The following is a 27,069-nucleotide window of genomic DNA, read 5'->3' on the forward strand; positions in this document are numbered from 1 at the left end:
AAAATATTTTATTTCATTATATATTATATATTTATTCATTATTATATAATTACTTTTATATATATTATATAATATAATATATATAAAATAATATAATATATTATAATAATATTATTAATAATATAAGAATAGCAAGAATAATAATATAATATAGTAATTATATATATTATTACTATCATTATTATTATAATATATTTATATATTCTAATATACTATTAGTAGTATTATGTATTATTATTATATAATATATAAAGAAAATATATTATAATGAAAGTAATAATAATATAATAATAGTGATAATATATATTATTACTATAATTATATATTATTACTATATTTATAATATAATATAAGCAATAATATTATAATAATCATAAAATAATATATAATAATATATAGATAGTAATAAAATATTTTATTTCATTATATCTTATATATTTATTCATTATTATATAAATACTTTTCTATATATTATATAATATAATATATATAAAATAATATAATATATTATAATAATAGTAATAAGAGTAATAATAATAATAATAATAATAATATATTATAGTAATTATATATATTATTACTATCATTACTTATTATTATAATATATTTATATATTCTAATATACTATTAGTAGTATTATGTATTATTATTATATAATATATAAAGAAAATATATTATAATGAAAGTAATAATAATATAATAGCAATAATAATATATTATAATAATATTAATAATAGTAGAATAGCAAGAATAATAATATAATATTATAGTAATTATATATATTATTACTATCATTACTTATTATTATAATATATTTATATATTCTAATATACTATTAGTAGTATTATATATTATTATTATATAATATATAAAGAAAATATATTATAATGAAAGTAATAATAATATAATAGCAATTATACTATTATAATAATAGTAATAATAATAATAATAATATATTATAGTAATTATATATATTATTACTATCATTACTTATTATTATAATATATTTATATATTCTAATATACTATTAGTAGTATTATATATTATTATTATATAATATATAAAGAAAATATATTATAATGAAAGTAATAATAATATAATAGCAATTATACTATTATAATAATAGTAATAATAATAATAATATATTATAGTAATTATATATATTATTACTATCATTACTTATTATAATATATTTATATATTATACTATTAGTAGTATTATATATTATTATATAATATATAAAGAAAATATATTATAATGAAAGTAATAATAATATAATAGCAATTATACTATTATAATAATAGTAGTAATAATAATAATAATAATAATAATATATTATAGTAATTATATTAAAGTAATAATAATATAATAGCAATTATACTATTATAATAATAGTAATAAGAGTAATAATAATAATAATAATAATAATAATATATTATAGTAATTATATATATTATTACTATCATTACTTATTATTATAATATATTTATATATTCTAATATACTATTAGTAGTATTATGTATTATTATTATATAATATATAAAGAAAATATATTATAATGAAAGTAATAATAATATAATAGCAATTATACTATTATAATAATAGTAATAATAATAATAATAATAATAATAATAATAATAATAATAATAATAATAATAATAACAATAATAATAATAATAATATTTCCCTATTCCCTAGCTTAAGGAATCTTTGCCCGGAATTTGCTGCTCATTGCTATCAGATTGAAAAAAAAATAATATATATTTTCTCTGTGTGTGTTTTTCTGTGTAAATATAAATATTATATGTGGGATATGCAAAAAAAAAAAGGGAAAAATAATATTTATTTTAATGTATTTATTGTTGTTGTTGTCTGAATGCGTGCTGACATTTCTCAAACGTGGCCAAATCTTGTCTAAATATAGTTATATATTATATAGATTTAAAAATACACATCTATAGAGAATATATGTATATATATATATATCTAAGTGAATTAAAAAATGCCACAAGGAAATAAAACTGGACTCGCGTCTTTATTTCTAATTTTTGAAATGTATAATATCTCAATATATAATATATAATATATAATATATTTATTTATTATATATTATATTATACATATACATTACACACATATATATTGTATGGTTTAATTTAATATTATATATTTAATATATAATATTATAATATATAATATTATAACATATATATATAGTATGGTTTAATTTAATATATATTTAATATATAATATCATATATAATATAATATTTTACATACATTACACACATAGATATATATAGTATGGTTTAATTTAATATTATATATTTAATATATAATATTATAATATATAATATAATATTTTACATACATTACACACATATATATATAGTATGGTTTAATTTAATATTATATATTTAATATATAATATTATAATATATAATATAATATTTTACATACATTACACACACATATATATATAGTATGGTTTAATTTAATATTATATATTTAATATATAATATTATATATAATATAATATTTTACATACATTACACACACATAGATATATATAGTATGGTTTAATTTAATATTATATATTTAATATATAATATAATATATAATATAATATTTTACATACATTACACACACATATATATATAGTATGGTTTAATTTAATATTATATATTTAATATATAATATTATATATAATATAATATTTTACATACATTACACACACATAGATATATATAGTATGGTTTAATTTAATATTATATGTTTAATATATAATATCATATATAATATAATATTTTACATACATTACACACACATATATATATAGTATGGTTTAATTTAATATTATATATTTAATATATAATATTATATATAATATAATATTTTACATACATTACACACACATATATATATAGTATGGTTTAATTTAATATTATATATTTAATATATAATATTATATATAATATAATATTTTACATACATTACACACACATATATATATAGTATGGTTTAATTTAATATTATATATTTAATATATAATATAATATATAATATAATATTTTACATACATTACACACACACATATATATATAGTATGGTTTAATTTAATATTATATATTTAATATATAATATTATAATATATAATATAATATTTTACATACATTACACACACATATATATATAGTATGGTTTAATTTAATATTATATATTTAATATATAATATTATATATAATATAATATTTTACATACATTACACACACATAGATATATATAGTATGGTTTAATTTAATATTATATGTTTAATATATAATATCATATATAATATAATATTTTACATACATTACACACACATATATATATAGTATGGTTTAATTTAATATTATATATTTAATATATAATATTATATATAATATAATATTTTACATACATTACACACATATATATATAGTATGGTTTAATTTAATATTATATATTTAATATATAATATTATAATATATAATATAATATTTTACATACATTACACACACATAGATATATATAGTATGGTTTAATTTAATATTATATATTTAATATATAATATAATATATAATATAATATTTTACATACATTACACACACATATATATATAGTATGGTTTAATTTAATATATATTTAATATAGAATATTATAATATATAATATAATATTTTACATACATTACATACATATATATATAGTATGGTTTAATTTAATATTATATATTTAATATATAATATTATAATATATAATATAATATTTTACATACATTACACACACATATATATATTGTATGGTTTAATTTAATATTATGTATGTAATATATAATATTTTAATATATAATATAATATTTTACATACATTACACACATATATATTATTATATTATACATATACATTAATTTAATATTATATATGTTGTAATATATTATAATACATAATATAATATTACATATATGAATATATATTATTTTATTATTATATATAATAAAGATATATAAATTATATTATACATTAAATTATAAATTATAGTTTATTCAAATATATTGAAATATGAATTAAAAATAGGAATAAATATATTGATTTTTTATTATATATCTATATATATTAATGTTTATTACAAAATTATATTTATTGTATTAAATTAAATTATTATAATGGATTGTATTATATATATTATAACCACTATAATAATATATAATGTAATATAATACATTATAAAATTATATTTATTGTATTATATTACATTCTATTATTATAACAGATTGTATTATATTATAATGCAATCCAGTATAATGATACAATGTAATACAATATATATTATAAAATTATATTTATTGTATTATATTACATTATATTATTATAATTGATTATATTATATATATTATAATACAACCCATTATAATAATATAATATAATGAAATATAATACAATATATATTATAAAATTATATTTATTGTATTATATTATATTATTATAATGGATTGTATTGTATATAATAAAACCATTGTAATAATATAATATAATGTAATATAATACAATATATATTATAAAATTATATATTATATTAAAATATAGTATAATGTAATATAATACAATAATACAATCCATTGTAATAATATAATATAATGTAATACAATATAATTATTATAATCTAATGTTATATTTCATAATATAATATATATAAAATTACTGTATTATATTACATTACGTATTACATTATACATTACATTATAATTACATTACATTATATTAATGGAAAATATAATACAATATATAATAAAATTATTTACTGTCATATAATGCAATAATAATATAACATAATGTAATACAATATATTATAATCTAATATTATAATATTACAATATATAAAATTATTTACTGTGTTATATTACATTACATTATTACATTATAATTACATTTTATTTTACATTATAATGTCATATAATGCAATAATAATATAACATAATGTAATACAATATATTGTAATCTAATATTATAATATTACAATATATAAAATTATTTACTGTGTTATATTACATTACATTATATTACATTATAAATTACATTATATTTAATGTAATATAATACAATAATAATATAATGTAATACAATATATTATAATCTAATATTATAATATTACAATATATAAAATTATTTACTGTGTTATATTACATTATAAATTACATTATATTACATTTTAATGTAATATAATACAATAATAATATAATGTAATACAATATTTTACATTATAATATTATTCTTCCCCACGCGGGCCTCGAACTCGCGCCGTCGGAGAGAGAGGCTCCAGAGGGGGGCGTGGCCAGTGACGCGCGGTCTCCCTGGCAACGCGAAGCCCCGCCCTCCCTCCCTCCGCCGCTCCTCCCCCGCCTCCGCTCGGGCTCCGTTTCCATGGCGACACAGCCGGCCAGGCAGGCCTGGCCACGCCCCTTCTTCCTTCCTTGTTTACATAAGAGGCCACGCCCCCTCGAGGGGAGGAGCAAAGCAAGCTGCGTTGAGGAAGCGAGAGAGGCAGGAAGCCGGAAGGTAAATAAGACTTAATGGATTCCTATGGGGATTTCTCTCAATGCATTCCTATGGGAATCTTTCCCAATGCTTCTCTATGGAGCTCCTTTCCAATGCATTCTTATGGGGATTCTTCCCAATGTATTCCTATGGGGATTGATCCCAATGCTTCTCTATGGAAATATTTCCCAATGTAATCCTATGGGGATGGTTCTTAATGTATTCCTATGGGGATTTCTCTCAATGTATTCCTATGGAGATATTTCCCAATGCTTCTCTATGGAAATATTTCCCAATGTATTCCTATGGGGATTGATCCCAATGCTTCTCTATGGAAATATTTCTCAATGTAATCCTATGGGGATGGTTCTTAATGTATTCCTATGGGGATTTCTCCCAATGTATTCCTATGGGGATTTCTCCCAATGTTTCCCTATGGGAATCTTTCCCAATGCTTCTCTATGGAGTTCCTTTCCAATGCATTCTTATGGGGATTTCTCCCAATGTATTCCTATGGGGATTTCTCCCAATGTATTCCTATGGGGATTCGTCCCAATGTATTCCTATGGGGATTGATCCCAATGCTTCTCTATGGAAATATTTCTCAATGTATTCCTATGGGGATTCGTCCCAATGTATTCCTATGGGGATTTCTCCCAATGTATTCCTATGGGGATTTCTCCCAATGTATTCCTATGGGGATTCGTCCCAATGCTTCTCTATGGAGTTCCTTTCCAATGTATTCCTATGGGGATTTCTCCCAATGTATTCCTATGGGGATTGTCCTTAATGCATTCCTATGGGGATTTCTCTCAATGTAATCCTATGGGGATTCGTCCCAATGCTTCTCTATGGGGATTTCTCTCAATGTATTTCTATGGGGATTCTTCCCAATGCTTCTCTATGGAGATGGTTCTTAATGTAATCCTATGGGGATTTCTCCCAATGTATTCCTATGGGGATTTCTCCCAATGTATTCCTATGGGGATTCGTCCCAATGTATTCCTATGGGGATTTCTCCCAATGCTTCTCTATGGAAATATTTCTCAATGTATTCCTATGGGGATTTCTCTCAATGTATTCCTATGGGGATTTCTCTCAATGCATTCCTATGGGGATTTCTCCCAATGTATTCCTATGGGGATTTCTCCCAATGCTTCTCTATGGAAATATTTCCCAATGTATTCCTATGGGGATTTCTCTCAATGTATTCCTATGGGGATTTCTCTCAATGCATTCCTATGGGGATTTCTCTCAATGTATTCCTATGGGGATTTCTCCCAATGCTTCTCTATGGAAATATTTCTCAATGTATTCCTATGGGGATTTCTCCCAATGTATTCCTATGGGGATTTCTCTCAATGTATTCCTATGGGGATTTCTCTCAATGCATTCCTATGGGGATTTCTCCCAATGTATTCCTATGGGGATTTCTCCCAATGTATTCCTATGGGGATTCGTCCCAATGTATTCCTATGGGGATTGATCCCAATGCTTCTCTATGGAAATATTTCTCAATGTATTCCTATGGGGATTCGTCCCAATGTATTCCTATGGGGATTTCTCCCAATGTATTCCTATGGGGATTTCTCCCAATGTATTCCTATGGGGATTCGTCCCAATGCTTCTCTATGGAGTTCCTTTCCAATGTATTCCTATGGGGATTTCTCCCAATGTATTCCTATGGGGATTGTCCTTAATGCATTCCTATGGGGATTTCTCTCAATGTAATCCTATGGGGATTCGTCCCAATGCTTCTCTATGGGGATTTCTCTCAATGTATTTCTATGGGGATTCTTCCCAATGCTTCTCTATGGAGATGGTTCTTAATGTAATCCTATGGGGATTTCTCCCAATGTATTCCTATGGGGATTTCTCCCAATGTATTCCTATGGGGATTCGTCCCAATGTATTCCTATGGGGATTTCTCCCAATGCTTCTCTATGGAAATATTTCTCAATGTATTCCTATGGGGATTTCTCTCAATGTATTCCTATGGGGATTTCTCTCAATGCATTCCTATGGGGATTTCTCCCAATGTATTCCTATGGGGATTTCTCCCAATGCTTCTCTATGGAAATATTTCCCAATGTATTCCTATGGGGATTTCTCTCAATGTATTCCTATGGGGATTTCTCTCAATGCATTCCTATGGGGATTTCTCTCAATGTATTCCTATGGGGATTTCTCCCAATGCTTCTCTATGGAAATATTTCTCAATGTATTCCTATGGGGATTTCTCCCAATGTATTCCTATGGGGATTTCTCTCAATGTATTCCTATGGGGATTTCTCTCAATGCATTCCTATGGGGATTTCTCTCAATGTATTCCTATGGGGATTGATCCCAATGCTTCTCTATGGAAATATTTCTCAATGTATTCCTATGGGGATTTCTCCCAATGTATTCCTATGGGGATTTCTCCCAATGTATTCCTATGGGGATTTCTCCCAATGTATTCCTATGGAGATATTTCCCAATGCTTCTCTATGGAAATATTTCCCAATGTATTCCTATGGGGATTTCTCCCAATGTATTCCTATGGGGATTTCTCTCAATGTATTCCTATGGGGATTTCTCTCAATGCATTCCTATGGGGATTTCTCTCAATGTATTCCTATGGGGATTGATCCCAATGCTTCTCTATGGAAATATTTCTCAATGTATTCCTATGGGGATTTCTCCCAATGTATTCCTATGGGGATTTCTCCCAATGTATTCCTATGGGGATTTCTCCCAATGTATTCCTATGGGGATTTCTCTCAATGTATTCCTATGGGGATTTCTCCCAATGTATTCCTATGGGGATTTCTCTCAATGTATTCCTATGGGGATTTCTCCCAATGCTTCTCTATGGAAATATTTCCCAATGTATTCCTATGGGGATTTCTCTCAATGTATTCCTATGGGGATTTCTCCCAATGCTTCTCTATGGAGTTCCTTTCCAATGCATTCTTATGGGGATTCTTCCCAATGTATTCCTATGGGGATTCTTCCCAATGCTTCTCTATGGAAATATTTCTCAATGTAATCCTATGGGGATTTCTCCCAATGTATTCCTATGGGGATTTCTCCCAATGTATTCCTATGGGGATTCGTCCCAATGTATTCCTATGGGGATTGATCCCAATGCTTCTCTATGGAAATATTTCTCAATGTATTCCTATGGGGATTTCTCTCAATGTATTCCTATGGGGATTTCTCTCAATGTATTCCTATGGGGATTTCTCTCAATGTATTCCTATGGGGATTGATCCCAATGCTTCTCTATGGAAATATTTCTCAATGTATTCCTATGGGGATTTCTCTCAATGTATTCCTATGGGGATTTCTCTCAATGTATTCCTATGGGGATTTCTCTCAATGTATTCCTATGGGGATTGATCCCAATGCTTCTCTATGGAAATATTTCCCAATGTATTCCTATGGGGATTTCTCTCAATGTATTCCTATGGGGATTTCTCCCAATGTATTCCTATGGGGATTTCTCTCAATGTATTCCTATGGGGATTGATCCCAATGCTTCTCTATGGAAATATTTCTCAATGTATTCCTATGGGGATTTCTCTCAATGTATTCCTATGGGGATTTCTCTCAATGTATTCCTATGGGGATTTCTCTCAATGTATTCCTATGGGGATTGATCCCAATGCTTCTCTATGGAAATATTTCTCAATGTATTCCTATGGGGATTTCTCCCAATGTATTCCTATGGGGATTTCTCCCAATGTATTCCTATGGGGATTTCTCTCAATGTATTCCTATGGGGATTTCTCTCAATGCATTCCTATGGGGATTTCTCCCAATGTATTCCTATGGGGATTTCTCCCAATGCTTCTCTATGGAAATATTTCCCAATGTATTCCTATGGGGATTTCTCTCAATGTATTCCTATGGGGATTTCTCTCAATGCATTCCTATGGGGATTTCTCTCAATGTATTCCTATGGGGATTTCTCCCAATGCTTCTCTATGGAAATATTTCCCAATGTATTCCTATGGGGATTTCTCTCAATGTATTCCTATGGGGATTTCTCCCAATGCTTCTCTATGGAGTTCCTTTCCAATGCATTCTTATGGGGATTCTTCCCAATGTATTCCTATGGGGATTCTTCCCAATGCTTCTCTATGGAAATATTTCTCAATGTAATCCTATGGGGATTTCTCCCAATGTATTCCTATGGGGATTTCTCCCAATGTATTCCTATGGGGATTCGTCCCAATGTATTCCTATGGGGATTGATCCCAATGCTTCTCTATGGAAATATTTCTCAATGTATTCCTATGGGGATTTCTCTCAATGTATTCCTATGGGGATTTCTCTCAATGTATTCCTATGGGGATTTCTCTCAATGTATTCCTATGGGGATTGATCCCAATGCTTCTCTATGGAAATATTTCTCAATGTATTCCTATGGGGATTCGTCCCAATGTATTCCTATGGGGATTTCTCCCAATGTATTCCTATGGGGATTTCTCCCAATGTATTCCTATGGGGATTCGTCCCAATGCTTCTCTATGGAGTTCCTTTCCAATGTATTCCTATGGGGATTTCTCCCAATGTATTCCTATGGGGATTGTCCTTAATGCATTCCTATGGGGATTTCTCTCAATGTAATCCTATGGGGATTCGTCCCAATGCTTCTCTATGGGGATTTCTCTCAATGTATTTCTATGGGGATTCTTCCCAATGCTTCTCTATGGAGATGGTTCTTAATGTAATCCTATGGGGATTTCTCCCAATGTATTCCTATGGGGATTTCTCCCAATGTATTCCTATGGGGATTCGTCCCAATGTATTCCTATGGGGATTTCTCCCAATGCTTCTCTATGGAAATATTTCCCAATGTATTCCTATGGGGATTTCTCCCAATGCTTCTCTATGGAGTTCCTTTCCAATGCATTCCTATGGAGATTTCTCCCAATGTATTCCTATGGGGATTTCTCTCAATGTATTCCTATGGAGATATTTCCCAATGCTTCTCTATGGAAATATTTCCCAATGTATTCCTATGGGGATTTCTCCCAATGTATTCCTATGGGGATTTCTCCCAATGTATTCCTATGGGGATTTCTCCCAATGTATTCCTATGGGGATTTCTCCCAATGTATTCCTATGGGGATTCGTCCCAATGTATTCCTATGGAGATTTCTCCCAATGCTTCTCTATGGAGTTCCTTTCCAATGCATTCCTATGGGGCTCTTTCCCAATGCATTCCTATGGGGCTCTTTCCCAATGCATTCCTATGGGGTTGGTCCTTAATGCATTCCTATGGGGATTGTCCTTAATGCTTCCCTATGGGTATCCCTCCCTATGGATTCCTATGGGGACTCCCTCCAAAGCATTCCTATGGGGCTCTTTCCCAATGCATTCCTATGGGGTTTGTCCTTAATGCATTCCTATGGGTATCCCTCCCTATGGATTCCTATGGGGACTCCCTCCAAAGCATTCCTATGGGGCTCTTTCCCAATGCATTCCTATGGGGTTTGTCCTTAATGCATTCCTATGGGTATCCCTCCCTATGGATTCCTATGGGGACTCCCTCCAAAGCATTCCTATGGGGCTCTTTCCCAATGCATTCCTATGGGGTTTGTCCTTAATGCATTCCTATGGGTATCCCTCCCTATGGATTCCTATGGGGACTCCCTCCAAAGCATTCCTATGGGGCTCTTTCCCAATGCATTCCTATGGGGTTTGTCCTTAATGCATTCCTATGGGTATCCCTCCCTATGGATTCCTATGGGGACTCCCTCCAAAGCATTCCTATGGGGCTCTTTCCCAATGCATTCCTATGGGGTTTGTCCTTAATGCATTCCTATGGGTATCCCTCCCTATGGATTCCTATGGGGACTCCCTCCAAAGCATTCCTATGGGGCTCTTTCCCAATGCATTCCTATGGGGTTTGTCCTTAATGCATTCCTATGGGTATCCCTCCCTATGGATTCCTATGGGGACTCCCTCCAAAGCATTCCTATGGGGCTCTTTCCCAATGCATTCCTATGGGGTTTGTCCTTAATGCATTCCTATGGGTATCCCTCCCTATGGATTCCTATGGGGACTCCCTCCAAAGCATTCCTATGGGGCTCTTTCCCAATGCATTCCTATGGGGTTTGTCCTTAATGCATTCCTATGGGGATTGTCCTTAATGCATTCCTATGGGGCTCTTTCCCAATGCATTCCTATGGGGCTCTTTCCCAATGCATTCCTATGGGGTTTGTCCTTAATGCTTCCCTATGGGTATCCCTCCCTATGGATTCCTATGGGGACTCCCTCCAAAGCATTCCTATGGGGCTCTTTCCCAATGCATTCCTATGGGGCTCTTTCCCAATGCATTCCTATGGGGCTCTTTCCCAATGCATTCCTATGGGGTTGGTCCTTAATGCATTCCTATGGGTATCCCTCCCTATGGATTCCTATGGGGACTCCCTCCAATGCATTCCTATGGGGCTCTTTCCCAATGCATTCCTATGGGGATTGTCCTTAATGCATTCCTATGGGAATTGTCCTTAATGCTTCCCTATGGGAATCCCTCCCTATGGATTCCTATGGGGACTCCCTCCAAAGCATTCCTATGGGGCTCTTTCCCAATGCATTCCTATGGGGCTCTTTCCCAATGCATTCCTATGGGGTTGGTCCTTAATGCATTCCTATGGGTATCCCTCCCTATGGATTCCTATGGGGACTCCCTCCAAAGCATTCCTATGGGGCTCTTTCCCAATGCATTCCTATGGGGCTCTTTCCCAATGCATTCCTATGGGGATTGTCCTTAATGCATTCCTATGGGTATCCCTCCCTATGGATTCCTATGGGGACTCCCTCCAATGCATTCCTATGGGGCTCTTTCCCAATGCATTCCTATGGGGATTTCTCCCAATGTAATCCTATGGGGATTTCTCCCAATGCATTCCTATGGGGCTCTTTCCCAATGCATTCCTATGGGGATTGTCCTTAATGCTTCCCTATGGGTATCCCTCCCTATGGGTTCCTATGGGGACTCCCTCCAATGCATTCCTATGGGGCTCTTTCCCAATGCATTCCTATGGGGTTTGTCCTTAATGCATTCCTATGGGGATTGTCCTTAATGCATTCCTATGGGGCTCTTTCCCAATGCATTCCTATGGGGCTCTTTCCCAATGCATTCCTATGGGGTTTGTCCTTAATGCTTCCCTATGGGTATCCCTCCCTATGGATTCCTATGGGGACTCCCTCCAAAGCATTCCTATGGGGCTCTTTCCCAATGCATTCCTATGGGGCTCTTTCCCAATGCATTCCTATGGGGCTCTTTCCCAATGCATTCCTATGGGGTTGGTCCTTAATGCATTCCTATGGGTATCCCTCCCTATGGATTCCTATGGGGACTCCCTCCAAAGCATTCCTATGGGGCTCTTTCCCAATGCATTCCTATGGGGTTTGTCCTTAATGCATTCCTATGGGAATTGTCCTTAATGCTTCCCTATGGGAATCCCTCCCTATGGATTCCTATGGGGACTCCCTCCAAAGCATTCCTATGGGGCTCTTTCCCAATGCATTCCTATGGGGCTCTTTCCCAATGCATTCCTATGGGGTTTGTCCTTAATGCATTCCTATGGGTATCCCTCCCTATGGATTCCTATGGGGACTCCCTCCAAAGCATTCCTATGGGGCTCTTTCCCAATGCATTCCTATGGGGCTCTTTCCCAATGCATTCCTATGGGGTTGGTCCTTAATGCATTCCTATGGGTATCCCTCCCTATGGATTCCTATGGGGACTCCCTCCAATGCATTCCTATGGGGCTCTTTCCCAATGCATTCCTATGGGGTTTGTCCTTAATGCATTCCTATGGGAATTGTCCTTAATGCTTCCCTATGGGAATCCCTCCCTATGGATTCCTATGGGGACTCCCTCCAAAGCATTCCTATGGGGCTCTTTCCCAATGCATTCCTATGGGGCTCTTTCCCAATGCATTCCTATGGGGTTGGTCCTTAATGCATTCCTATGGGTATCCCTCCCTATGGATTCCTATGGGGACTCCCTCCAAAGCATTCCTATGGGGCTCTTTCCCAATGCATTCCTATGGGGCTCTTTCCCAATGCATTCCTATGGGGATTGTCCTTAATGCATTCCTATGGGTATCCCTCCCTATGGATTCCTATGGGGACTCCCTCCAATGCATTCCTATGGGGCTCTTTCCCAATGCATTCCTATGGGGATTTCTCCCAATGTAATCCTATGGGGATTTCTCCCAATGCATTCCTATGGGGATTGTCCTTAATGCTTCCCTATGGGTATCCCTCCCTATGGGTTCCTATGGGGACTCCCTCCAATGCATTCCTATGGGGCTCTTTCCCAATGCATTCCTATGGGGTTTGTCCTTAATGCATTCCTATGGGGATTGTCCTTAATGCATTCCTATGGGGCTCTTTCCCAATGCATTCCTATGGGGCTCTTTCCCAATGCATTCCTATGGGGTTTGTCCTTAATGCTTCCCTATGGGTATCCCTCCCTATGGATTCCTATGGGGACTCCCTCCAAAGCATTCCTATGGGGTTTGTCCTTAATGCATTCCTATGGGGATTGTCCTTAATGCATTCCTATGGGGATTGTCCTTAATGCTTCCCTATGGGTATCCCTCCCTATGGGTTCCTATGGGGACTCCCTCCAATGCATTCCTATGGGGCTCTTTCCCAATGCATTCCTATGGGGCTCTTTCCCAATGCATTCCTATGGGGTTTGTCCTTAATGCTTCCCTATGGGTATCCCTCCCTATGGATTCCTATGGGGACTCCCTCCAAAGCATTCCTATGGGGCTCTTTCCCAATGCATTCCTATGGGGCTCTTTCCCAATGCATTCCTATGGGGTTTGTCCTTAATGCTTCCCTATGGGTATCCCTCCCTATGGATTCCTATGGGGACTCCCTCCAAAGCATTCCTATGGGGCTCTTTCCCAATGCATTCCTATGGGGATTGTCCTTAATGCTTCCCTATGGGTATCCCTCCCTATGGATTCCTATGGGGACTCCCTCCAAAGCATTCCTATGGGGCTCTTTCCCAATGCATTCCTATGGGGCTCTTTCCCAATGCATTCCTATGGGGTTTGTCCTTAATGCTTCCCTATGGGTATCCCTCCCTATGGATTCCTATGGGGACTCCCTCCAAAGCATTCCTATGGGGCTCTTTCCCAATGCATTCCTATGGGGCTCTTTCCCAATGCATTCCTATGGGGTTTGTCCTTAATGCTTCCCTATGGGTATCCCTCCCTATGGATTCCTATGGGGACTCCCTCCAAAGCATTCCTATGGGGCTCTTTCCCAATGCATTCCTATGGGGCTCTTTCCCAATGCATTCCTATGGGGTTTGTCCTTAATGCTTCCCTATGGGTATCCCTCCCTATGGATTCCTATGGGGACTCCCTCCAAAGCATTCCTATGGGGCTCTTTCCCAATGCATTCCTATGGGGCTCTTTCCCAATGCATTCCTATGGGGATTGTCCTTAATGCTTCCCTATGGGTATCCCTCCCTATGGATTCCTATGGGGACTCCCTCCAATGCATTCCTATGGGGCTCTTTCCCAATGCATTCCTATGGGGATTGTCCTTAATGCTTCCCTATGGGAATCCCTCCCTATGGATTCCTATGGGGACTCCCTCCAAAGCATTCCTATGGGGTTTGTCCTTAATGCATTCCTATGGGGATTGTCCTTAATGCATTCCTATGGGGATTGTCCTTAATGCTTCCCTATGGGTATCCCTCCCTATGGGTTCCTATGGGGACTCCCTCCAATGCATTCCTATGGGGCTCTTTCCCAATGCATTCCTATGGGGCTCTTTCCCAATGCATTCCTATGGGGTTTGTCCTTAATGCTTCCCTATGGGTATCCCTCCCTATGGATTCCTATGGGGACTCCCTCCAAAGCATTCCTATGGGGCTCTTTCCCAATGCATTCCTATGGGGTTTGTCCTTAATGCTTCCCTATGGGTATCCCTCCCTATGGATTCCTATGGGGACTCCCTCCAAAGCATTCCTATGGGGCTCTTTCCCAATGCATTCCTATGGGGCTCTTTCCCAATGCATTCCTATGGGGATTGTCCTTAATGCTTCCCTATGGGTATCCCTCCCTATGGATTCCTATGGGGACTCCCTCCAAAGCATTCCTATGGGGTTTGTCCTTAATGCATTCCTATGGGGATTGTCCTTAATGCATTCCTATGGGGATTGTCCTTAATGCTTCCCTATGGGTATCCCTCCCTATGGGTTCCTATGGGGACTCCCTCCAATGCATTCCTATGGGGCTCTTTCCCAATGCATTCCTATGGGGCTCTTTCCCAATGCATTCCTATGGGGTTTGTCCTTAATGCTTCCCTATGGGTATCCCTCCCTATGGATTCCTATGGGGACTCCCTCCAATGCATTCCTATGGGGCTCTTTCCCAATGCATTCCTATGGGGTTTGTCCTTAATGCATTCCTATGGGGCTCTTTCCCAATGCATTCCTATGGGGATTGTCCTTAATGCTTCCCTATGGGTATCCCTCCCTATGGATTCCTATGGGGACTCCCTCCAATGCATTCCTATGGGGCTCTTTCCCAATGCATTCCTATGGGGCTCTTTCCCAATGCATTCCTATGGGGTTTGTCCTTAATGCTTCCCTATGGGTATCCCTCCCTATGGATTCCTATGGGGACTCCCTCCAAAGCATTCCTATGGGGATTTCTCTCAATGTATTCCTATGGGGATTTCTCTCAATGTATTCCTATGGGGATTTCTCTCAATGTATTCCTATGGGGATTTCTCTCAATGTATTCCTATGGGGATTGATCCCAATGCTTCTCTATGGAAATATTTCCCAATGTATTCCTATGGGGATTTCTCTCAATGTATTCCTATGGGGATTTCTCCCAATGTATTCCTATGGGGATTTCTCTCAATGTATTCCTATGGGGATTGATCCCAATGCTTCTCTATGGAAATATTTCTCAATGTATTCCTATGGGGATTTCTCTCAATGTATTCCTATGGGGATTTCTCTCAATGTATTCCTATGGGGATTTCTCTCAATGTATTCCTATGGGGATTGATCCCAATGCTTCTCTATGGAAATATTTCTCAATGTATTCCTATGGGGATTTCTCCCAATGTATTCCTATGGGGATTTCTCCCAATGTATTCCTATGGGGATTTCTCTCAATGTATTCCTATGGGGATTTCTCTCAATGCATTCCTATGGGGATTTCTCCCAATGTATTCCTATGGGGATTTCTCCCAATGCTTCTCTATGGAAATATTTCCCAATGTATTCCTATGGGGATTTCTCTCAATGTATTCCTATGGGGATTTCTCTCAATGCATTCCTATGGGGATTTCTCTCAATGTATTCCTATGGGGATTTCTCCCAATGCTTCTCTATGGAAATATTTCCCAATGTATTCCTATGGGGATTTCTCTCAATGTATTCCTATGGGGATTTCTCCCAATGCTTCTCTATGGAGTTCCTTTCCAATGCATTCTTATGGGGATTCTTCCCAATGTATTCCTATGGGGATTCTTCCCAATGCTTCTCTATGGAAATATTTCTCAATGTAATCCTATGGGGATTTCTCCCAATGTATTCCTATGGGGATTTCTCCCAATGTATTCCTATGGGGATTCGTCCCAATGTATTCCTATGGGGATTGATCCCAATGCTTCTCTATGGAAATATTTCTCAATGTATTCCTATGGGGATTTCTCTCAATGTATTCCTATGGGGATTTCTCTCAATGTATTCCTATGGGGATTTCTCTCAATGTATTCCTATGGGGATTGATCCCAATGCTTCTCTATGGAAATATTTCTCAATGTATTCCTATGGGGATTCGTCCCAATGTATTCCTATGGGGATTTCTCCCAATGTATTCCTATGGGGATTTCTCCCAATGTATTCCTATGGGGATTCGTCCCAATGCTTCTCTATGGAGTTCCTTTCCAATGTATTCCTATGGGGATTTCTCCCAATGTATTCCTATGGGGATTGTCCTTAATGCATTCCTATGGGGATTTCTCTCAATGTAATCCTATGGGGATTCGTCCCAATGCTTCTCTATGGGGATTTCTCTCAATGTATTTCTATGGGGATTCTTCCCAATGCTTCTCTATGGAGATGGTTCTTAATGTAATCCTATGGGGATTTCTCCCAATGTATTCCTATGGGGATTTCTCCCAATGTATTCCTATGGGGATTCGTCCCAATGTATTCCTATGGGGATTTCTCCCAATGCTTCTCTATGGAAATATTTCCCAATGTATTCCTATGGGGATTTCTCCCAATGCTTCTCTATGGAGTTCCTTTCCAATGCATTCCTATGGAGATTTCTCCCAATGTATTCCTATGGGGATTTCTCTCAATGTATTCCTATGGAGATATTTCCCAATGCTTCTCTATGGAAATATTTCCCAATGTATTCCTATGGGGATTTCTCCCAATGTATTCCTATGGGGATTTCTCCCAATGTATTCCTATGGGGATTTCTCCCAATGTATTCCTATGGGGATTTCTCCCAATGTATTCCTATGGGGATTCGTCCCAATGTATTCCTATGGAGATTTCTCCCAATGCTTCTCTATGGAGTTCCTTTCCAATGCATTCCTATGGGGCTCTTTCCCAATGCATTCCTATGGGGCTCTTTCCCAATGCATTCCTATGGGGTTGGTCCTTAATGCATTCCTATGGGGATTGTCCTTAATGCTTCCCTATGGGTATCCCTCCCTATGGATTCCTATGGGGACTCCCTCCAAAGCATTCCTATGGGGCTCTTTCCCAATGCATTCCTATGGGGTTTGTCCTTAATGCATTCCTATGGGTATCCCTCCCTATGGATTCCTATGGGGACTCCCTCCAAAGCATTCCTATGGGGCTCTTTCCCAATGCATTCCTATGGGGTTTGTCCTTAATGCATTCCTATGGGTATCCCTCCCTATGGATTCCTATGGGGACTCCCTCCAAAGCATTCCTATGGGGCTCTTTCCCAATGCATTCCTATGGGGTTTGTCCTTAATGCATTCCTATGGGTATCCCTCCCTATGGATTCCTATGGGGACTCCCTCCAAAGCATTCCTATGGGGCTCTTTCCCAATGCATTCCTATGGGGTTTGTCCTTAATGCATTCCTATGGGTATCCCTCCCTATGGATTCCTATGGGGACTCCCTCCAAAGCATTCCTATGGGGCTCTTTCCCAATGCATTCCTATGGGGTTTGTCCTTAATGCATTCCTATGGGTATCCCTCCCTATGGATTCCTATGGGGACTCCCTCCAAAGCATTCCTATGGGGCTCTTTCCCAATGCATTCCTATGGGGCTCTTTCCCAATGCATTCCTATGGGGTTGGTCCTTAATGCATTCCTATGGGTATCCCTCCCTATGGATTCCTATGGGGACTCCCTCCAAAGCATTCCTATGGGGCTCTTTCCCAATGCATTCCTATGGGGCTCTTTCCCAATGCATTCCTATGGGGATTGTCCTTAATGCATTCCTATGGGTATCCCTCCCTATGGATTCCTATGGGGACTCCCTCCAATGCATTCCTATGGGGCTCTTTCCCAATGCATTCCTATGGGGATTTCTCCCAATGTAATCCTATGGGGATTTCTCCCAATGCATTCCTATGGGGATTGTCCTTAATGCTTCCCTATGGGTATCCCTCCCTATGGGTTCCTATGGGGACTCCCTCCAATGCATTCCTATGGGGCTCTTTCCCAATGCATTCCTATGGGGTTTGTCCTTAATGCATTCCTATGGGGATTGTCCTTAATGCATTCCTATGGGGCTCTTTCCCAATGCATTCCTATGGGGCTCTTTCCCAATGCATTCCTATGGGGTTTGTCCTTAATGCTTCCCTATGGGTATCCCTCCCTATGGATTCCTATGGGGACTCCCTCCAAAGCATTCCTATGGGGCTCTTTCCCAATGCATTCCTATGGGGCTCTTTCCCAATGCATTCCTATGGGGCTCTTTCCCAATGCATTCCTATGGGGTTGGTCCTTAATGCATTCCTATGGGTATCCCTCCCTATGGATTCCTATGGGGACTCCCTCCAATGCATTCCTATGGGGCTCTTTCCCAATGCATTCCTATGGGGATTGTCCTTAATGCATTCCTATGGGAATTGTCCTTAATGCTTCCCTATGGGAATCCCTCCCTATGGATTCCTATGGGGACTCCCTCCAAAGCATTCCTATGGGGCTCTTTCCCAATGCATTCCTATGGGGCTCTTTCCCAATGCATTCCTATGGGGTTGGTCCTTAATGCATTCCTATGGGTATCCCTCCCTATGGATTCCTATGGGGACTCCCTCCAAAGCATTCCTATGGGGCTCTTTCCCAATGCATTCCTATGGGGCTCTTTCCCAATGCATTCCTATGGGGATTGTCCTTAATGCATTCCTATGGGTATCCCTCCCTATGGATTCCTATGGGGACTCCCTCCAATGCATTCCTATGGGGCTCTTTCCCAATGCATTCCTATGGGGATTTCTCCCAATGTAATCCTATGGGGATTTCTCCCAATGCATTCCTATGGGGCTCTTTCCCAATGCATTCCTATGGGGATTGTCCTTAATGCTTCCCTATGGGTATCCCTCCCTATGGGTTCCTATGGGGACTCCCTCCAATGCATTCCTATGGGGCTCTTTCCCAATGCATTCCTATGGGGTTTGTCCTTAATGCATTCCTATGGGGATTGTCCTTAATGCATTCCTATGGGGCTCTTTCCCAATGCATTCCTATGGGGCTCTTTCCCAATGCATTCCTATGGGGTTTGTCCTTAATGCTTCCCTATGGGTATCCCTCCCTATGGATTCCTATGGGGACTCCCTCCAAAGCATTCCTATGGGGCTCTTTCCCAATGCATTCCTATGGGGCTCTTTCCCAATGCATTCCTATGGGGCTCTTTCCCAATGCATTCCTATGGGGTTGGTCCTTAATGCATTCCTATGGGTATCCCTCCCTATGGATTCCTATGGGGACTCCCTCCAAAGCATTCCTATGGGGCTCTTTCCCAATGCATTCCTATGGGGTTTGTCCTTAATGCATTCCTATGGGAATTGTCCTTAATGCTTCCCTATGGGAATCCCTCCCTATGGATTCCTATGGGGACTCCCTCCAAAGCATTCCTATGGGGCTCTTTCCCAATGCATTCCTATGGGGCTCTTTCCCAATGCATTCCTATGGGGTTTGTCCTTAATGCATTCCTATGGGTATCCCTCCCTATGGATTCCTATGGGGACTCCCTCCAATGCATTCCTATGGGGCTCTTTCCCAATGCATTCCTATGGGGTTTGTCCTTAATGCATTCCTATGGGAATTGTCCTTAATGCTTCCCTATGGGAATCCCTCCCTATGGATTCCTATGGGGACTCCCTCCAAAGCATTCCTATGGGGCTCTTTCCCAATGCATTCCTATGGGGCTCTTTCCCAATGCATTCCTATGGGGTTGGTCCTTAATGCATTCCTATGGGTATCCCTCCCTATGGATTCCTATGGGGACTCCCTCCAAAGCATTCCTATGGGGCTCTTTCCCAATGCATTCCTATGGGGCTCTTTCCCAATGCATTCCTATGGGGATTGTCCTTAATGCATTCCTATGGGTATCCCTCCCTATGGATTCCTATGGGGACTCCCTCCAATGCATTCCTATGGGGCTCTTTCCCAATGCATTCCTATGGGGATTTCTCCCAATGTAATCCTATGGGGATTTCTCCCAATGCATTCCTATGGGGATTGTCCTTAATGCTTCCCTATGGGTATCCCTCCCTATGGGTTCCTATGGGGACTCCCTCCAATGCATTCCTATGGGGCTCTTTCCCAATGCATTCCTATGGGGTTTGTCCTTAATGCATTCCTATGGGGATTGTCCTTAATGCATTCCTATGGGGCTCTTTCCCAATGCATTCCTATGGGGCTCTTTCCCAATGCATTCCTATGGGGTTTGTCCTTAATGCTTCCCTATGGGTATCCCTCCCTATGGATTCCTATGGGGACTCCCTCCAAAGCATTCCTATGGGGTTTGTCCTTAATGCATTCCTATGGGGATTGTCCTTAATGCATTCCTATGGGGATTGTCCTTAATGCTTCCCTATGGGTATCCCTCCCTATGGGTTCCTATGGGGACTCCCTCCAATGCATTCCTATGGGGCTCTTTCCCAATGCATTCCTATGGGGCTCTTTCCCAATGCATTCCTATGGGGTTTGTCCTTAATGCTTCCCTATGGGTATCCCTCCCTATGGATTCCTATGGGGACTCCCTCCAAAGCATTCCTATGGGGCTCTTTCCCAATGCATTCCTATGGGGCTCTTTCCCAATGCATTCCTATGGGGTTTGTCCTTAATGCTTCCCTATGGGTATCCCTCCCTATGGATTCCTATGGGGACTCCCTCCAAAGCATTCCTATGGGGCTCTTTCCCAATGCATTCCTATGGGGATTGTCCTTAATGCTTCCCTATGGGTATCCCTCCCTATGGATTCCTATGGGGACTCCCTCCAAAGCATTCCTATGGGGCTCTTTCCCAATGCATTCCTATGGGGCTCTTTCCCAATGCATTCCTATGGGGTTTGTCCTTAATGCTTCCCTATGGGTATCCCTCCCTATGGATTCCTATGGGGACTCCCTCCAAAGCATTCCTATGGGGCTCTTTCCCAATGCATTCCTATGGGGCTCTTTCCCAATGCATTCCTATGGGGTTTGTCCTTAATGCTTCCCTATGGGTATCCCTCCCTATGGATTCCTATGGGGACTCCCTCCAAAGCATTCCTATGGGGCTCTTTCCCAATGCATTCCTATGGGGCTCTTTCCCAATGCATTCCTATGGGGTTTGTCCTTAATGCTTCCCTATGGGTATCCCTCCCTATGGATTCCTATGGGGACTCCCTCCAAAGCATTCCTATGGGGCTCTTTCCCAATGCATTCCTATGGGGATTGTCCTTAATGCTTCCCTATGGGTATCCCTCCCTATGGGTTCCTATGGGGACTCCCTCCAATGCATTCCTATGGGGCTCTTTCCCAATGCATTCCTATGGGGCTCTTTCCCAATGCATTCCTATGGGGTTTGTCCTTAATGCTTCCCTATGGGTATCCCTCCCTATGGATTCCTATGGGGACTCCCTCCAAAGCATTCCTATGGGGCTCTTTCCCAATGCATTCCTATGGGGTTTGTCCTTAATGCTTCCCTATGGGTATCCCTCCCTATGGATTCCTATGGGGACTCCCTCCAAAGCATTCCTATGGGGCTCTTTCCCAATGCATTCCTATGGGGCTCTTTCCCAATGCATTCCTATGGGGATTGTCCTTAATGCTTCCCTATGGGTATCCCTCCCTATGGATTCCTATGGGGACTCCCTCCAAAGCATTCCTATGGGGTTTGTCCTTAATGCATTCCTATGGGGATTGTCCTTAATGCATTCCTATGGGGATTGTCCTTAATGCTTCCCTATGGGTATCCCTCCCTATGGGTTCCTATGGGGACTCCCTCCAATGCATTCCTATGGGGCTCTTTCCCAATGCATTCCTATGGGGCTCTTTCCCAATGCATTCCTATGGGGTTTGTCCTTAATGCTTCCCTATGGGTATCCCTCCCTATGGATTCCTATGGGGACTCCCTCCAATGCATTCCTATGGGGCTCTTTCCCAATGCATTCCTATGGGGTTTGTCCTTAATGCATTCCTATGGGGCTCTTTCCCAATGCATTCCTATGGGGATTGTCCTTAATGCTTCCCTATGGGTATCCCTCCCTATGGATTCCTATGGGGACTCCCTCCAATGCATTCCTATGGGGCTCTTTCCCAATGCATTCCTATGGGGCTCTTTCCCAATGCATTCCTATGGGGTTTGTCCTTAATGCTTCCCTATGGGTATCCCTCCCTATGGATTCCTATGGGGACTCCCTCCAAAGCATTCCTATGGGGCTCTTTCCCAATGCATTCCTATGGGGCTCTTTCCCAATGCATTCCTATGGGGTTTGTCCTTAATGCTTCCCTATGGGTATCCCTCCCTATGGATTCCTATGGGGACTCCCTCCAAAGCATTCCTATGGGGCTCTTTCCCAATGCATTCCTATGGGGCTCTTTCCCAATGCATTCCTATGGGGTTTGTCCTTAATGCATTCCTATGGGGCTCTTTCCCAATGCATTCCTATGGGGTTTGTCCTTAATGCTTCCCTATGGGTATCCCTCCCTATGGATTCCTATGGGGACTCCCTCCAATGCATTCCTATGGGGCTCTTTCCCAATGCATTCCTATGGGGCTCTTTCCCAATGCATTCCTATGGGGTTTGTCCTTAATGCTTCCCTATGGGTATCCCTCCCTATGGATTCCTATGGGGACTCCCTCCAAAGCATTCCTATGGGGCTCTTTCCCAATGCATTCCTATGGGGCTCTTTCCCAATGCATTCCTATGGGGTTTGTCCTTAATGCATTCCTATGGGGCTCTTTCCCAATGCATTCCTATGGGGTTTGTCCTTAATGCTTCCCTATGGGTATCCCTCCCTATGGATTCCTATGGGGACTCCCTCCAATGCATTCCTATGGGGCTCTTTCCCAATGCATTCCTATGGGGCTCTTTCCCAATGCATTCCTATGGGGTTTGTCCTTAATGCATTCCTATGGGGCTCTTTCCCAATGCATTCCTATGGGGTTTGTCCTTAATGCATTCCTATGGGGTTTGTCCTTAATGCATTCCTATGGGGATTGTCCTTAATGCTTCCCTATGGGTATCCCTCCCTATGGGTTCCTATGGGGACTCCCTCCAATGCATTCCTATGGGGCTCTTTCCCAATGCATTCCTATGGGGTTGGTCCTTAATGCATTCCTATGGGGATTGTCCTTAATGCTTCCCTATGGGTATCCCTCCCTATGGGTTCCTATGGGGACTCCCTCCAATGCATTCCTATGGGGCTCTTTCCCAATGCATTCCTATGGGGTTTGTCCTTAATGCTTCCCTATGGGTATCCCTCCCTATGGATTCCTATGGGGACTCCCTCCAAAGCATTCCTATGGGGCTCTTTCCCAATGCATTCCTATGGGGTTGGTCCTTAATGCATTCCTATGGGGATTGTCCTTAATGCTTCCCTATGGGTATCCCTCCCTATGGGTTCCTATGGGGACTCCCTCCAATGCATTCCTATGGGGCTCTTTCCCAATGCATTCCTATGGGGTTGGTCCTTAATGCATTCCTATGGGGATTGTCCTTAATGCTTCCCTATGGGTATCCCTCCCTATGGATTCCTATGGGGACTCCCTCCAATGCATTCCTATGGGGCTCTTTCCCAATGCATTCCTATGGGGTTTGTCCTTAATGCATTCCTATGGGGATTGTCCTTAATGCTTCCCTATGGGTATCCCTCCCTATGGATTCCTATGGGGACTCCCTCCAAAGCATTCCTATGGGGCTCTTTCCCAATGCATTCCTATGGGGTTGGTCCTTAATGCATTCCTATGGGGATTGTCCTTAATGCTTCCCTATGGGTATCCCTCCCTATGGGTTCCTATGGGGACTCCCTCCAATGCATTCCTATGGGGCTCTTTCCCAATGCATTCCTATGGGGTTTGTCCTTAATGCTTCCCTATGGGTATCCCTCCCTATGGATTCCTATGGGGACTCCCTCCAAAGCATTCCTATGGGGCTCTTTCCCAATGCATTCCTATGGGGTTGGTCCTTAATGCATTCCTATGGGGATTGTCCTTAATGCTTCCCTATGGGTATCCCTCCCTATGGGTTCCTATGGGGACTCCCTCCAATGCATTCCTATGGGGCTCTTTCCCAATGCATTCCTATGGGGTTGGTCCTTAATGCATTCCTATGGGGATTGTCCTTAATGCTTCCCTATGGGTATCCCTCCCTATGGATTCCTATGGGGACTCCCTCCAATGCATTCCTATGGGGCTCTTTCCCAATGCATTCCTATGGGGTTTGTCCTTAATGCATTCCTATGGGGATTTCTCCCATGTATTCCTATGGCAATGCATTCCTATGGGGCTTTTTCCCAATGCATTCCTATGGGGATTTCTCATAATACATTCCTATGGAGACCCTTTCCCAATGCAATATAATATTATTTGTAATATAATCATTATAATATTTTTATTATTATATATTATATAGTGTGTGTGTTTGTGTATATATATATATATATAATATGTTGTAATATATATTATTTTATATTATGTTTATTATATACTATATATTATATAGTATATATATATTATATTATATTATATATATTATTTTATATTTCTCTTCATTGAAAGAACTTCGAACTTTCTCTTCTTTCTTTCTTTCGTTCCTGTTTTTCCTGTTTTCCTTCTTCTTCTTCTCCCGTCAATTTTGCGAACTTTGTCCTTTTGATTGACGGATTTTTTTAGACTTTTGATCTTTCATTATCTTCTATGATAAACACACCCAATGCATTGTTTTCAATGGAGATCCATATACATATACTTTCATATACATACACAATGTAAGAAAATATTATTATTGTTATTATTATTATTATTATTATTATCATTATTTCTTTTTTCTATGTATATTATTATTATTACTATATATTATTATTATTATATCATTATTATATATTTTTGTATATTTTATATCCTATTTTGTATTATTATTTTATATTATTTTAATACTAGTTGTGAGAGATATAATCTTATTACTATATAATGTTAATATATGATAATAATATAATTTAATATGAAATAATGTCAATATAATGTGATATAATATAATATGAAATATAATGTTCATATAATATGATAATAATATAATATAATAATTTAATATACAAAATAATATATAATAATTGCAATAATATATATATCATATAAATACAGTGATACAAAATAATATAAAAATATATAATTATAATTACAATAATATTTATATATCATATAAATACAGCGATACAAAAATATATAAAATATATAATAATAATAGACAATTACAATAATATATATATAATATAAATACAGTGATACAAAATAATATAAAATATATAATAATAATTACAATTATATATATCATATAAATACAGTGATACAAAATAATATATAAAATATATAATAATTAGACAATAACAATAATATAAATACAGCGATACATAAAATATATAAAATATATAATAATAATAGACAATTACAATTATATATATATATAATATAATACAAATACAGTGATACAAAATAATATAAAATAAATAATAATAATAGACAATTACAATAATAGACAATAATAATAATAAAATTTATATATATAATATAAATACAGATACAAAATAATATATAATATAATAATAATAGACAATTACAATAATATATATATATATAATATAAATACAGTGATACAAAATAATATATAAAATTTATAATAATAAATAAATAATAATAATACAATTATATATATAATAATAATATAAATACAGATACAAAATAATATATAATATAATAATAATAGACAATTACAATAATATATATATATATAATATAAATACAGTGATACAAAATAATATATAAAATTT

At 37.5% G+C, this 27,069-nt stretch overlaps 1 long non-coding RNA gene across 1 annotated transcript in view; it reads left to right on the plus strand.

Moving 5' to 3' along the window:
* Positions 1–5,311: 5,311 nt before the first annotated feature.
* Positions 5,312–27,069, plus strand: part of LOC134294828 (uncharacterized) — a 31,882-nt gene continuing 10,124 nt past the window's right edge. The window contains exon 1 of the long non-coding RNA XR_010001501.1: positions 5,312–5,571. This is a non-coding gene — a long non-coding RNA (uncharacterized LOC134294828). The remainder of the gene's footprint in view (positions 5,572–27,069) is intronic.

Source organism: Anolis carolinensis, unplaced genomic scaffold, assembly GCF_035594765.1.
Source record: "Anolis carolinensis isolate JA03-04 unplaced genomic scaffold, rAnoCar3.1.pri scaffold_24, whole genome shotgun sequence".
Taxonomy (NCBI): domain Eukaryota; kingdom Metazoa; phylum Chordata; class Lepidosauria; order Squamata; family Dactyloidae; genus Anolis; species Anolis carolinensis.